Genomic DNA, 15685 nt, shown 5'->3' with positions numbered 1-15685 from the left:
ACTCAAGTCAGAACTCAAGGAGGCGCTCAGTGAGGACTTTAATTTGCAAGAATGAACTCGCAAAGCATACAGCAATAGTTTGTACTGAACTCGATACAGTTACGAAAACTGTCTCCGACATGGAACAAGGCTTGTCAACATGCTCGGACGACGCGATTAAGCTAAGAAGCTCAAAACTGATGTCGTAAAGTCGAACATTCTACTGAGGTCGGATGAAGCAAATGGCTGAATGTTCACCTATTTGGCGATTAGGGTAATGGACTCAGTCTCTCTTTTGTAGATACTGTATAACATTGCCGGTGGTATCCATTGATATTGTTATTACTAGGTCATATTAGTGCCTTAGTTCTGGTGAGTCTATTCTCCTTGTGTTTTAACGTTTCATTTTATTACCATGAAGCTGCTCATTTCTATGTCTCTTTCTATGTCTCTTTCTATGTCTCGATGGGACCCGTGTCCAGGGAAAAGAAAGCACAGTTTTATTACTGTTATAATTGTCATTTCTTTAAAGACATTGCTGATAACTTGGCGGTATTGCTGTAAAATGTGATTTATAAAATGCGGCTTAACTCACTACTGCTATCAGAAGAAACCTTTGTTGCTTTTATATATTCTCAAATGTACGTATTTCTCGAGCTTAATCAAACCCTTGGAATGTCTCCTCCAACAGTGTGGGAATCAATAAAGGCTCATCGAAGGGCCAAATTATTTAGTACAATGAAAGATTAAGTAAGTGCAACATTCAACGCCTCGGGGAATTTACAAATAACATCTTGGATTTGGATATGACATATTCACACTCTTCTGCCGCAGAATAACTAAAACAACGTTTCACACTTCAGACAGTACTTTGTTGAAGCACCTTTGGCAGATATTCCAGCCAGGAGTCTTCTTGGGTTTGACACTACAAGCTTGGCACACCTGTTTATGGGGAGTTTGTCCCATTCGTCTCTGCAGATCCTCTCAAGCTCTGTCAGGTTGGATGGGGACCGTTGCTGCACAGCTATTTTCAGGTCACTCAGAGATGTTCGATCAGGTTCAAGTCCAGGCTCTGGCTGGGCTACTCAAGGACATTCAGAGACTTATCCCAAAGTAACTCCTGCGTTGTCTAGCTGTGTGCTTAGGGTCGTTGTCCTGTTGGAAGGTGAACCTTAGGCCCAGTCTGAGGTCCTGAGTGCCCTGGAGCAGGTTTTCATCAAGGATCTCTCTGTACCTTGCTCCATTCAGCTTTTCCTCGATCCTTTTCGATCCTGTCTCCCAGTCCCTGCCACTGAAAAACATCCCCACAGCATGATGCTGCCATCACCATGCTTCACCGTAGGGATGGTGCAAGGTTTTCCAGGCATGATTCTTGGCATTCAAGCCAAAGAGTTCAATCTTGGTTTCATCAGACCAGAGGATCTTGTTTCTCATGGTCTGATAATCTTTTGCTGCCTTTTGGTAAACTCCAAGCGGGCTGTCATGTGCCTTTTACTGAGGAGTGGCTTCCGTCTTGCCACTCTACCATAAAGACCTGATTGGTAGAGTGCACAGCCCAGTTCGCCTGCACAGCCCAGTGTGGGCTACTCCACCTCACTGCACTGGCCTGGCTACGGGGAGCATTCAACCAGGTAAGGTTGGGCAGGCTCTGTGCTCCAGATCTCCAGTGCGCCTTCTCGGTCCGGTCTATCCGTTGCCATCTCCACGCACCAGCCCTCCAGTGGCAGCCCCCCGCACCGGGCTTCCTGTGCGTCGCCAGAGCCCAGTTCTCCCTATCCCTCCTCCCCACACTCGCCCTGAGGTGCGTGTCTTCGGCCCAGTACCACCAGTGCCGGCACCACGCAGTCTCCCGTCTGTCCTGAGCTGCTAGAGTCTCCCATCTGTCCTGAGCTGCTAGAGCTGCCAGTCTGTCCTGAGCCGTCAGAGCCGCCAGTCTGTCCTGAGCCGTCAGAGCCGCCAGTCTGTCCTGAGCCGACATAGCCGCCAGTCTGTCCTGAGCCATCAGTCAGCCAGGACCTGCCAGAGCCGTCAATCAGCCAGGAGCTGCCAGAGCCGTCAGCCAGCCAGGAGCTGCCAGATCCATCAGCCAGCCAGGAGCTACCCTTCAGTCCTGAGCTACCCCTCAGTCCTGAGCTACCCTTCATTCCTGAGCTACCCTTCAGTCCCGAGCTGCCCTTCATTCCTGAGCTGCCCTTCAGTCCTGAGCTGCCCCTCAGTCCTGAGCTGCCCCTCAGTCCGGAGCTGCCCATCAGTCTGGAGCTGCCCCTCAGTCCGGAGCTGCCCCTCAGTCCAGTGGGGTCCTTTAGTAGGGTTTCCAGTCCTAGGTTGGCGGCGAGAGTCGCCGTTCCTAGGAGGCCACAAAAGCGGACTAAGACTATGGTGGAGTGGGGTCCACGTCCAGCACCCGAGCCGCCGCCGTGAAAGAGGCCCACCCGGACCCTCCCCTTTAGATTAGTTTTTTTTGCGTCCGGAGTCCGCACCTTTGTGGGGGGGGGGGGTGTACTGTCACGCCCTGACCTTAGTATTCTCTGTTTTCCTTATTATTTTGGTTAGGTCAGGGTGTGACATGGGTGATATGTGTGTTTTTGTCCATACGACGATCGTGACAGCCTTTACAAACCATGTCCAATCAATTGAATGGACTCCAATCAAGTTGTAGAAAAATCTCAAGGATGATCAATGGAAACAGGATGCGCCTGAGCCAATTTTGAGTCTCATAGCAAAGGGGCTGAAAACTTATGTACATTTGCAAAAATTTCTAAAAACCTGTTGTCGCTTTGTCGGTATTGTGTGTCGATTGCTAAAGATTTTTTTTAATATTCAGAATAAGGCTGTAATATCACATAATGTGAAGGGGTGTGAATACATTCTGGAGGCACTGTAAGTCTGGTTTTGGGGTGGGGCTAGGTTAGAGCATGGGGGTTTGGGGTTAGGAGCATGGGGGTTTGGGGTGGGTCTAGGTTAGAGCATGGGGGTTTGGGGTGGGTCTAGGTTAGAGCATGGGGGTTTGGGGTGGGGCTAGGTTAGAGCATGGGGGTTTGGGGTGGGGCTAGGTTGGGGGGTTTGGGGTGGGGATGGGGGTTTGGGGTGGGGCATAGAGCATGGGGGGGGTTTGGGGCTTAGAGCATGGGGGGGAGGTTAGAGCATGGGGGTTGGGGTGGGGCTAGGTTAGGTGGGGTTTGGGGTGGGGCTAGGTTAGAGCATGGGGGTTTGGGGTGGTTTGATTTGGTAGGGTGATCCGTGTGTGTTCTGCCCCCTACCTGTTCTGTATGTTATCTGTATAATCATTAAAAATGTCAGAGGAAAAAAAAAGAAGACAATGAACAAATGGGAAAATACATTAGTGTGAGTGAGAGAGGGAACCAGGCATGCTCACTGAGAGGTACCGGTGTTTTTCAGTCATGGGCATGCCTACCTCAACGTTTAAACACATACCACCCTCCGCTCCTATACACCCCTGTCAAGAAAACAATCACAACACACTGGCTACACATACACCACTCATTGTCAGGGTCCACAATTAGAATACAGAGTGAAAGAGAGAGAGTGACAGAGAGAGTGACAGAGAGAGTGACAGGGAAATAGTATGAAGAGAAGGTAAGGAGAGTGTGTCATTGTTGACAGAGAAAGAGCAGGTAGAGAAAGAAAGACAGTGTGTGACCAGACAGGAGAGCTTGTAGCTTGAATGAGTCTTTGAATGGGCCATTACACTTATTTATTAGCTGTTGCCAAGGCAGCAGCTTCTCTTCCTGGGATCCAAGCACATTAAGGCAATTACATCACACATAAAATATAAAATAATACATCATATAACATTATTACACCACTACATATCTACAATACAAAATGTATAATAGCACCATATAACAATATTACAATGTACGTGTGTAACGGCTGTCGTGGGAAGAAGGTGAGGACCAATGCGCAGCGTGGTAAGTGTTCATCTTATTTAATGAAAACTGAACACTGAATAACAAAACAACAAAGAAACAACCGAAACAGTTCTGTCTGGTGCAGACACACAAAGACTGAAAACAACCACCCACAAAACACAATGGAAAACAGGCTACCTAAATATGGTTCTCAATCAGGGACAACGATTGACAGCTGCCTCTGGTTGAGAACCACACCAGGCCAAACACAGAAATAGAAAATCATAGAAAAACTAACATAGACAACCCACCCAACTCATGTCCAGACCATACTAAAACAAAAGACAAAACAAAGGAACTAAGGTCAGAACGTGACAACGTGTGTGTAAAGACATGGGTGCGGCTAAAGCTTAAGAGGGTGCGAACGATACTGAATTGGTGTAGACAAAGAAGAGCTCTCCAGTAGGTACCAAAACATTCATAGACTATTTTCTCAAAAGTGAAGTTTATCAACTTTCAAAGCAGAATTACTTCCCCATTGTTCCTCAACTTTAGTGCATGGTATACAATTTTCTAGCTCTGAGTCTCTACTTTTATCCAATGTAAAAACACAATTTTAAATGTTGGTACATAAGACCGAATCAAGCCGGTTGGTCACATATTATTAAAGTTAGTTCTCCGTGTACATTTAAGGGCCAGCCATGCTGCCCTGTCCTGAACCAGTTGTAATTTTCTGAGGTCCCTCTTTGTGGCACCTGACCACCTGACTGAACTGCAGTCCAGGTGTGACAAAACTAGGGCCTGTAGGACCTGCCTTGTTGATAGTGTTGTTAAGAAGGCAGAGAATTATTATGGACAGACTTCTCCCCATCTTAGATACTGTTGTATCAATATGTTTTGACCATGACATTTTACAATCCAGGGTTTCCACATTATTTATTACAATATTTAGTTAAGGTTTAACATTTAGTTTAACATTTAGTGATTGATTTGTCCAAATACAAGGTCTCTCAATTAAAAATATTTAGGACAAACTTATTCCTTGCCAAGCTCTTTGATGAGTGTTGCAGTCATTTCACTCGCTGTAGAAGCCGTATTGATGCAGCTCCTGCAATCGTTTTATTGTTAAAGTTCAGTTTATTCGACGGAAATTATCAAATGTAAGTTCAAATCCATTGGTTTGACCTCATTAAAAAAATGTGATGAGTAATGACTTGGATTTGTAAAGTACTATTCCAAGTGCTTAACGTGAAGTCGGGGGAGGAGGAAGTTAGTTGATCCACTACCAATGTGTATCACCAGTCTGGATGACAGTAGGCCTATCATGGGAGATGTATGAGATTCATTCTCTGTCTACTGATCCGCACTATTGTCATTTTCCAGGTGTGTGTGTGTGTGTGTGTGTGTGTGTGTGTGTGTGTGTGTGTGTGTGTGTGTGTGTGTGTGTGTGTGTGTGTGTGTGTGTGTGTGTGTGTGTGTGTGTGTGTGTGTGTGTGTGTGTGTGTGTGTGTGTGTTAATGTGTATGTGTGTAAGAGTGTATGTTAAGACTCCAAGTTTACATTCATTTGCATACTCTACACCTCAATGAACACGACTGTAATCACGTGACCCACCGCCATCGACCAATCAGGGCCCTTCAAACAAGTAACTGCTTGTTGAAGCACTGTGGTTAAATGTCACGACTGGTGTTTGATTTGAATTTGAATTTTTAAACATCTCTCTCATTACATTTCCCATTATTTAATCAATCATTCATGGCATTCCACAAACAAGCCGGTAGTGGCGGTGATGCAGGGAAACAGCATTTCTCATAGACCTTAAACTTGATGTGCTGTTTTCCCCTTATCATAACCTCCAAATAATCACTTCACCTCTTCTTCCTCCCCTCACCTTTCTCTCTACACAAGTCTACTGAGAGAGAGGAAGAGAAGCGGAGGATGAGAGAGAGAGGAGAGGATGAGAGAGAGGGGAGAGGATGAGAGGAAAAAGGGGATAAGAGAGCAAAAGGGAGAAAGGGGTGAGAGATAGGAAGGAAGGAAGGAAGGAAGGAAGGAAGGAAGGAAGGATGAGTGGAAATGAGGATGAGAGACAAAAAGAGAGGGATAACAGGAGAGCAGAAGGAGAGAGTGAGTGGTGGCAGATGGACGAGAGATGAAGGCTAGTGGTCTCGGGAGAGACAGAAAGAGAAAACGAAAGAGTGAGAGAAAGAGAGAGATGGAAAACGCATTGAAACCAAGGCAACGGGCAGCGTCTCTGATCAATAACGTGTCTCCTGTATGATGGAGGAATGAAACGTTTTGCACACACAGAGAGGAGGAGAGGATGATAGGGGAATGAAACGTTGGTCACACACAGAGAGGAGGGGAGGATGACAGGGGAATGAAACATTGTGCACACACAGAGAGGAGGAGAGGGTGATAGGGGAATAAAACGTTGGTCACACACAGAGAGGAGTAGAGGATGATAGGGGAATGAAACATTGGTCACACAGAGAGGAGGAGAGGATGATAGGGGAATGAAATGTTGGTCACACACAGAGAGGAGGAAAGGATGATAGGGGAATGAAATGTTGGTCACACACAGAGAGGAGGAAAGGATGATAGGGGAATGAAACGTTGGTCACACACAGAGAGGAGGGGAGGATGATAGGGGAATGAAACATTGTGCACACACAGAGAGGAGGAGAGGGTGATAGGGGAATAAAACGTTGGTCACACACAGAGAGGAGTAGAGGATGATAGGGGAATGAAACATTGGTCACACAGAGAGGAGGAGAGGATGATAGGGGAATGAAATGTTGGTCACACACAGAGAGGAGGAAAGGATGATAGGGGAATGAAATGTTGGTCACACACAGAGAGGAGGAAAGGATGATAGGGGAATGAAACGTTGGTCACACACAGAGAGGAGGGGAGGATGATAGGGGAATGAAACATTGTGCACACACAGAGAGGAGGAGAGGATGATAGGGGAATGAAACATTGTGCACACACAGAGAGGAGGAGAGGATGATAGGGGAATGAAACGTTGGTCACACACAGAGAGGAGGAGAGGGTGATAGGGGAATGAAACGTTGTGCACACACAGAGAGGAGGAGAGGATGATAGGGGAATGAAACGTTGTGCACACAAAGAGAGGAGGAGAGGATGATAGGGGGATGAAACATTGGTCACACACAGAGAGGAGGAGAGGATGATAGGGGAATGAAATGTTGGTCACACACAGAGAGGAGGAGAGGATGATAGGGGAATGAAACGTTGGTCACAGAGAGAGAGGAGAGGATGATAGGGGAATGAAATGTTGGTCACAAAGAGAAGACGAGTGGGTGATAGGGGAATGAAACGTTGGTCACACACAGAGAGGAGGAGAGGATGATAGGGGAATGAAACGTTGGTCACACAGAGAGAGGAGAGGATGATAGGGGAATGAAATGTTGGTCACACACAGAGAGGAGGAGATGGTGACAGGGGAATGAAACGTTGGTCACACACAGAGAGGAGGAGAGGATGATAGGGGAATGAAACGTTGGTCACACAGAGAGAGGAGAGGATGATAGGGGAATGAAATGTTGGTCACACACAGAGAGGAGGAGAGGGTGATAGGGGAATTAAACATTGTGCACACACAGAGAGGAGGAGAGGATGATAGGGGAATGAAACGTTGGTCACACAGAGAGAGGAGAGGATGATAGGGGAATGAAATGTTGGTCACACAGAGAGGAGGAGAGGGTGATAGGGGAATGAAACGTTGTGCACACACAGAGAGGAGGAGAGGATGATAGGGGAATAAAACGTTGGTCACACATAGAGAGGAGGAGAGGATGATAGGGGAATGAAATGTTGGTCACACAGAGAGGAGGAGAGGGTGATAGGGGAATGAAATGTTGTGCACACACAGAGAGGAGGAGAAGATGATAGGGGAATGAAATGTTGGTCACACAGAGAGAGGGGAGGATGATAGGGGAATGAAACATTGTGCACACACAGAGAGGAGGAGAGGGTGATAGGGGAATAAAACGTTGGTCACACACAGAGAGGAGTAGAGTATGATAGGGGAATGAAACATTGGTCACACAGAGAGGAGGAGAGGGTGATAGGGGAATGAAATGTTGTGCACACACAGAGAGGAGGAGAGGATGATAGGGGAATGAAACGTTGTGCACACAAAGAGAGGAGGAGAGGATGATAGGGGAATGAAACGTTGGTCACACACAGAGAGGAGGAGAGGATGATAGGGGAATGAAACGTTGGTCACACAGAGAGAGGAGAGGATGATAGGGGAATGAAACGTGCACACACAGAGAGGAGGAGAGGATGATAGGGGAATGAAATGTATGTCACACACAGAGAGGAGGAGAGGATGATAGGGGAATGAAACATTGTGCACACACAGAGAGGAGGAGAGGATGATAGGGGAATGAAACGTTGGTCACACACAGAGAGGAGGAGAGGATGATAGGGGAATGAAACATTGGTCACACAGAGAGAGGAGAGGATGATAGGGGAATGAAATGTTGGTCACACACAGAGAGGAGGAGAGGATGATAGGGGAATGAAACGTTGGTCACACACAGAGAGGAGGAGAGGATGATAGGGGAGTGAAACATTGGTCACACACAGAGAGGAGGAGAGGATGATAGGGGAATGAAACGTTGGTCACACAGAGAGAGGAGAGGATGATAGGGGAATGAAATGTTGGTCACACAGAGAGGAGGAGAGGGTGATAGAGGAATGAAACGTTGGTCACACAGAGAGAGGAGGAGAGGATGATAGGGGAATGAAATGTTGGTCACACAGAGAGAGGAGAGGATGATAGGGGAATGAAACATTGGTCACACAGAGAGGAGGAGAGGACGATAGGGAAATGAAACATTGGTCACACAGAGAGGAGGAGAGGACAATAGGGGAATGAAACATTGGTCACACACAGAGAGGAGGAGAGGATGATAGGGGAATGAAACATTGTGCACACACAGAGAGGAGGAGATGATGATAGGGGAATGAAATGTTGGTCACACACAGAGAGGAGGAGAGGGTGATAGGGGAATGAAACGTTGTGCACACACAGAGAGGAGGAGTGGATGATAGGGGAATGAAACGTTGTGCACACAAAGAGAGGAGGAGAGGATGATAGGGGAATGAAACGTTGGTCACACAGAGAGAGGAGAGGATGATAGGGGAATGAAACGTTGTGCACACACAGAGAGGAGGAGAGGGTGATAGGGGAATGAAACATTGTGCACACACAGAGAGGAGGAGAGGATGATAGGGGAATGAAACGTTGGTCACACAGAGAGAGGAGAGGATGATAGGGGAATGAAATGTTGGTCACACAGAGAGGAGGAGAGGGTGATAGGGGAATGAAACGTTGTGCACACACAGAGAGGAGGAGAGGATGATAGGGGAATAAAACGTTGGTCACACACAGAGAGGAGGAGAGGATGATAGGGGAATGAAATGTTGGTCACACAGAGAGGAGGAGAGGGTGATAGGGGAATGAAATGTTGTGCACACACAGAGAGGAGGAGAAGATGATAGCGGAATGAAACGTTGGTCACACACAGAGAGGAGGAGAGGATGATAGGGGAATGAAATGTTGGTCACACAGAGAGAGGGGAGGATGATAGGGGAATGAAACATTGTGCACACACAGAGAGGAGGAGAGGGTGATAGGGGAATAAAACGTTGGTCACACACAGAGAGGAGTAGAGGATGATAGGGGAATGAAACATTGGTCACACAGAGAGGAGGAGAGGGTGATAGGGGAATGAAATGTTGTGCACACACAGAGAGGAGGAGAGGATGATAGGGGAATGAAACGTTGTGCACACAAAGAGAGGAGGAGAGGATGATAGGGGAATGAAACGTTGGTCACACACAGAGAGGAGAGGATGATAGGGGAATGAAACGTTGTGCACACACAGAGAGGAGGAGAGGATGATAGGGGAATGAAATGTATGTCACACACAGAGAGGAGGAGAGGATGATAGGGGAATGAAACATTGTGCACACACAGAGAGGAGGAGAGGATGATAGGGGAATGAAACGTTGGTCACACACAGAGAGGAGGAGAAGATGATAGGGGAATGAAACATTGGTCACACAGAGAGAGGAGAGGATGATAGGGGAATGAAATGTTGGTCACACACAGAGAGGAGGAGAGGATGATAGGGGAATGAAACGTTGGTCACACACAGAGAGGAGGAGATGATGATAGGGGAATGAAATGTTGGTCACACACAGAGAGGAGGAGAGGGTGATAGGGGAATGAAACGTTGTGCACACACAGAGAGGAGGAGTGGATGATAGGGGAATGAAACGTTGTGCACACAAAGAGAGGAGGAGAGGATGATAGGGGAATGAAACGTTGGTCACACAGAGAGAGGAGAGGATGATAGGGGAATGAAACGTTGTGCACACACAGAGAGGAGGAGAGGATGATAGGGGAATGAAACGTTGGTCACACACAGAGAGGAGGAGAGGATGATAGGGGAATGAAACATTGGTCACACATAGAGGAGGAGAGGATGATAGGGGAATGAAACGTTGGTCACACACAGAGAGGAGGAGAGGGTGATAGGGGAATGAAATGTTGGTCACACACAGAGAGGAGGAGAAGATGATAGGGGAGTGAAACATTGGTCACACAGAGAGAGGAGAGGATGATAGGGGAATGAAATGTTGGTCACACACAGAGAGGAGGAGAGGATGATAGGGGAATGAAACTTTGGTCACACACAGAGAGGAGGAGAGGATGATAGGGGAGTGAAACATTGGTCACACACATAGAGGAGGAGAGGATGATAGGGGAATGAAACATTGGTAACACAGAGAGAGGAGAGGATGATAGGGGAATGAAATGTTGGTCACACAGAGAGGATGAGAGGGTGATAGAGGAATGAAATGTTGGTCACACAGAGAGAGGAGGAGAGGATGATAGGGGAATGAAATGTTGGTCACACAGAGAGAGGAGAGGATGATAGGGGAATTAAACATTGGTCACACAGAGAGGAGGAGAGGACGATAAGGAAAAGAAACATTGGTCACACAGAGAGGAGGAGAGGACAATAGGGGAATGAAACATTGGTCACACACAGAGAGGAGGAGAGGATGATAGGGGAATGAAACATTGTGCACACACAGAGAGGAGGAGATGATGATAGGGGAATGAAATGTTGGTCACACACAGAGAGGAGGAGAGGGTGATAGGGGAATGAAACGTTGTGCACACACAGAGAGGAGGAGTGGATGATAGGGGAATGAAACGTTGTGCACACAAAGAGAGGAGGAGAGGATGATAGGGGAATGAAACGTTGGTCACACAGAGAGAGGAGAGGATGATAGGGGAATGAAACGTTGTGCACACACAGAGAGGAGGAGAGGATGATAGGGGAATGAAACGTTGGTCACACACAGAGAGGAGGAGAGGATGATAGGGGAATGAAACATTGGTCACACAGAGAGGAGGAGAGGATGATAGGGGAATGAAATGTTGGTCACACACAGAGAGGAGGAGAGGATGATAGGGGAATGAAACGTTGGTCACACAGAGAGAGGAGAGGATGATAGGGGAATGAAATGTTGGTCACACAGAGAGGATGAGAGGGTGATACAGGAATGAAACGTTGGTCACACAGAGAGAGGAGAGGATGATAGGGGAATGAAACATTGGTCACACATAGAGGAGGAGAGGGTGATAGGGGAATGAAACGTTGTGCACACACAGAGAGGAGGAGTGGATGATAGGGGAATGAAACGTTGTGCACACAAAGAGAGGAGGAGAGGATGATAGGGGAATGAAACGTTGGTCACACACAGAGAAGAAGAGAGGATGATAGGGGAATGAAACGTTGGTCACACAGAGAGAGGAGAGGATGATAGGGGAATGAAACATTGGTCACACATAGAGGAGGAGAGGATGATAGGGGAATGAAACGTTGGTCACACACAGAGAGGAGGAGAGGATGATAGGGGAATGAAACGTTGGTCACACACAGAGAGGAGGAGAGGGTGATAGGGGAATGAAACGTTGTGCACACACAGAGAGGAGGAGTGGGTGATAGGGGAATGAAATGTTGTGCACACAAAGAGAGGAGGAGAGGATGATAGGGGAATGAAACGTTGGTCACACACAGAGAAGAGGAGAGGATGATAGGGGAATGAAATGTTGGTCACACAGAGAGAGGAGAGGATGATAGGGGAATGAAACATTGGTCACACAGAGAGGAGGAGAGGACGATAGGGAAATGAAACATTGGTCACACACAGAGAGGGAGAGGACAATAGGGGAATGAAACATTGGTCACACACAGAGAGGAGGAGAGGATGATAGGGGAATGAAACATTGTGCACACACAGAGAGGAGGAGAGGATGATAGGGGAATGAAATGTTGGTCACACAAAGAGAGGAGGAGAGGGTGATAGGGGAATAAAACATTGGTCACACAGAGAGGAGGAGAGGATGATAGGGGAATGAAATGTTGGTCACACAGAGAGAGGAGAGGATGATAGGGGAATGAAATGTTGTGAACACACAGAGAGGAGGAGAGGATGATAGGGGAATGAAACGTTGGTCACACACAGAGAGGAGGAGAGGATGATAGGGGAATGAAACATTGGTCACACAGAGAGGAGGAGAGGATGATAGGGGAATGAAATTTTGGTCACACACAGAGAGGAGGAGAGGATGATAGGGGAATGAAACGTTGGTCACACAGAGAGAGGAGAGGATGATAGGGGAATGAAATGTTGGTCACACAGAGAGGATGAGAGGGTGATACAGGAATGAAACGTTGGTCACACAGAGAGAGGAGAGGATGATAGGGGAATGAAACATTGGTCACACATAGAGGAGGAGAGGGTGATAGGGGAATGAAACGTTGTGCACACACAGAGAGGAGGAGTGGATGATAGGGGAATGAAACGTTGTGCACACAAAGAGAGGAGGAGAGGATGATAGGGGAATGAAACGTTGGTCACACACAGAGAAGAAGAGAGGATGATAGGGGAATGAAACGTTGGTCACACAGAGAGAGGAGAGGATGATAGGGGAATGAAACATTGGTCACACATAGAGGAGGAGAGGATGATAGGGGAATGAAACGTTGGTCACACACAGAGAGGAGGAGAGGATGATAGGGGAATGAAACGTTGGTCACACACAGAGAGGAGGAGAGGGTGATAGGGGAATGAAACGTTGTGCACACACAGAGAGGAGGAGTGGGTGATAGGGGAATGAAACGTTGTGCACACAAAGAGAGGAGGAGAGGATGATAGGGGAATGAAACGTTGGTCACACACAGAGAAGAGGAGAGGATGATAGGGGAATGAAATGTTGGTCACACAGAGAGAGGAGAGGATGATAGGGGAATGAAACATTGGTCACACAGAGAGGAGGAGAGGACGATAGGGAAATGAAACATTGGTCACACACAGAGAGGGAGAGGACAATAGGGGAATGAAACATTGGTCACACACAGAGAGGAGGAGAGGATGATAGGGGAATGAAACATTGTGCACACACAGAGAGGAGGAGAGGATGATAGGGGAATGAAATGTTGGTCACACACAGAGAGGAGGAGAGGATGATACAGGAATGAAATGTTGGTCAGACAGAGAGAGGAGGAGAGGATGATAGGGGAATTAAATGTTGGTCACACAGAGAGAGGAGAGGGTGATAGGGGAATGAAACATTGGTCACACAGAGAGGAGGAGAGGACGATAGGGAAATGAAACATTGGTCACACAGAGAGGAGGAGTGGATGATAGGGGAATGAAACGTTGTGCACACAAAGAGAGGAGGAGAGGATGATAGGGGAATGAAACATTGGTCACACACAGAGAAGAGGAGAGGATGATAGGGGAATGAAACGTTGGTCACACAGAGAGAGGAGAGGATGATAGGGGAATGAAACGTTGTGCACACACAGAGAGGAGGAGAGGATGATAGGGGAATGAAACGTTGGTCACACACAGAGAGGAGGAGAGGATGATAGGGGAATGAAATGTTGGTCACACAGAGAGAGGAGAGGATGATAGGGGAATGAAACATTGGTCACACAGAGAGGAGGAGAGGACGATAGGGAAATGAAACATTGGTCACACACAGAGAGGGAGAGGACAATAGGGGAATGAAACATTGGTCACACACAGAGAGGAGGAGAGGATGATAGGGGAATGAAACATTGTGCACACACAGAGAGGAGGAGAGGATGATAGGGGAATGAAATGTTGGTCACACACAGAGAGGAGGAGAGGATGATAGGGGAATGAAATGTTGGTCACACAGAGAGAGGAGGAGAGGATGATAGGGGAATGAAATGTTGGTCACACAGAGAGAGGAGAGGATGATAGGGAATGAAACATTGGTCACACAGAAGGAGGAAGGACGATAGGGAAATGAAACATTGGTCACACAGAGAGGAGGAGAGGATGATAGGGGAATGAAACGTTGTCACACAAGAGAGGAGGAGAGGATGATAGGGGAATGAAACATTGGTCACACACAGAGAAGAGGAGAGGATGATAGGGGAATGAAACGTTGGTCACACAGAGAGAGGAGAGGATGATAGGGGAATGAAACGTTGTGCACACACAGAGAGGAGGAGAGGATGATAGGGGAATGAAACGTTGGTCACACACAGAGAGGAGGAGAGGATGATAGGGGAATGAAATGTTGGTCACACAGAGAGAGGAGAGGATGATAGGGGAATGAAACATTGGTCACACAGAGAGGAGGAGAGGACGATAGGGAAATGAAACATTGGTCACACACAGAGAGGGAGAGGACAATAGGGGAATGAAACATTGGTCACACACAGAGAGGAGGAGAGGATGATAGGGGAATGAAACATTGTGCACACACAGAGAGGAGGAGAGGATGATAGGGGAATGAAATGTTGGTCACACACAGAGAGGAGGGAGATGATACAGGAATGAAATCAGACAGAGAGAGGAGGGAGGATGATAGGGGAATTAAATGTTGGTCACACAGAGAGAGGAGAGGGTGATAGGGGAATGAAACATTGGTCACACAGAGAGGAGGAGAGGACGATAGGGAAATGAAACATTGGTCACACAGAGAGGAGGAGGATGATAGGGGAATGAAACGTTGTGTCACACAAAGAGAGGAGGAGAGGATGATAGGGGAATGAAACATTGGTCACACACAGAGAAGAGGAGAGGATGATAGGGGAATGAAACGTTGGTCACACAGAGAGAGGAGAGGATGATAGGGGAATGAAACGTTGTGCACACACAGAGAGGAGGAGAGGATGATAGGGGAATGAAACGTTGGTCACACAGAGAGAGGAGGAGAGGATGATAGGGGAATGAAACATTGGTCACACAGAGAGGAGGAGAGGATGATAGGAAATGAAACATTGGTCACACAGAGAGGGAGGATGATGATAGGGGAATGTCACACAAAGAGAGGAGGAGAGGATGATAGGGGAATGAAACATTGGTCACACACAGAGAAGAGGAGAGGATGATAGGGGAATGAAACGTTGGTCACACACAGAGAGGAGGAGAGGATGATAGGGGAATGAAACGTTGGTGCACACACAGAGAGGAGGAGAGGGTGATAGGGGAATGAAACGTTGGTCACACAGAGAGAGGAGAGGATGATAGGGGAATGAAACATTGGTCACACAGAGAGGAGGAGAGGATGATAGGGGAATGAAACGTTGGTCACACACAGAGAGGAGGAGAGGATGATAGGGGAATGAAACGTTGGTCACACACAGAGAGGAGGAGAGGGTGATAGGGGAATGAAACGTTGTGCACACACAGAGAGGAGGAGTGGATGATAGGGGAATGAAACGTTGGTCACA

Source organism: Oncorhynchus gorbuscha, linkage group LG21, assembly GCF_021184085.1.
Source record: "Oncorhynchus gorbuscha isolate QuinsamMale2020 ecotype Even-year linkage group LG21, OgorEven_v1.0, whole genome shotgun sequence".
NCBI classification, from domain to species: domain Eukaryota; kingdom Metazoa; phylum Chordata; class Actinopteri; order Salmoniformes; family Salmonidae; genus Oncorhynchus; species Oncorhynchus gorbuscha.
The sequence above is the reverse complement of the archived record's forward strand: the minus strand, read 5'-3'. Positions refer to the sequence as shown.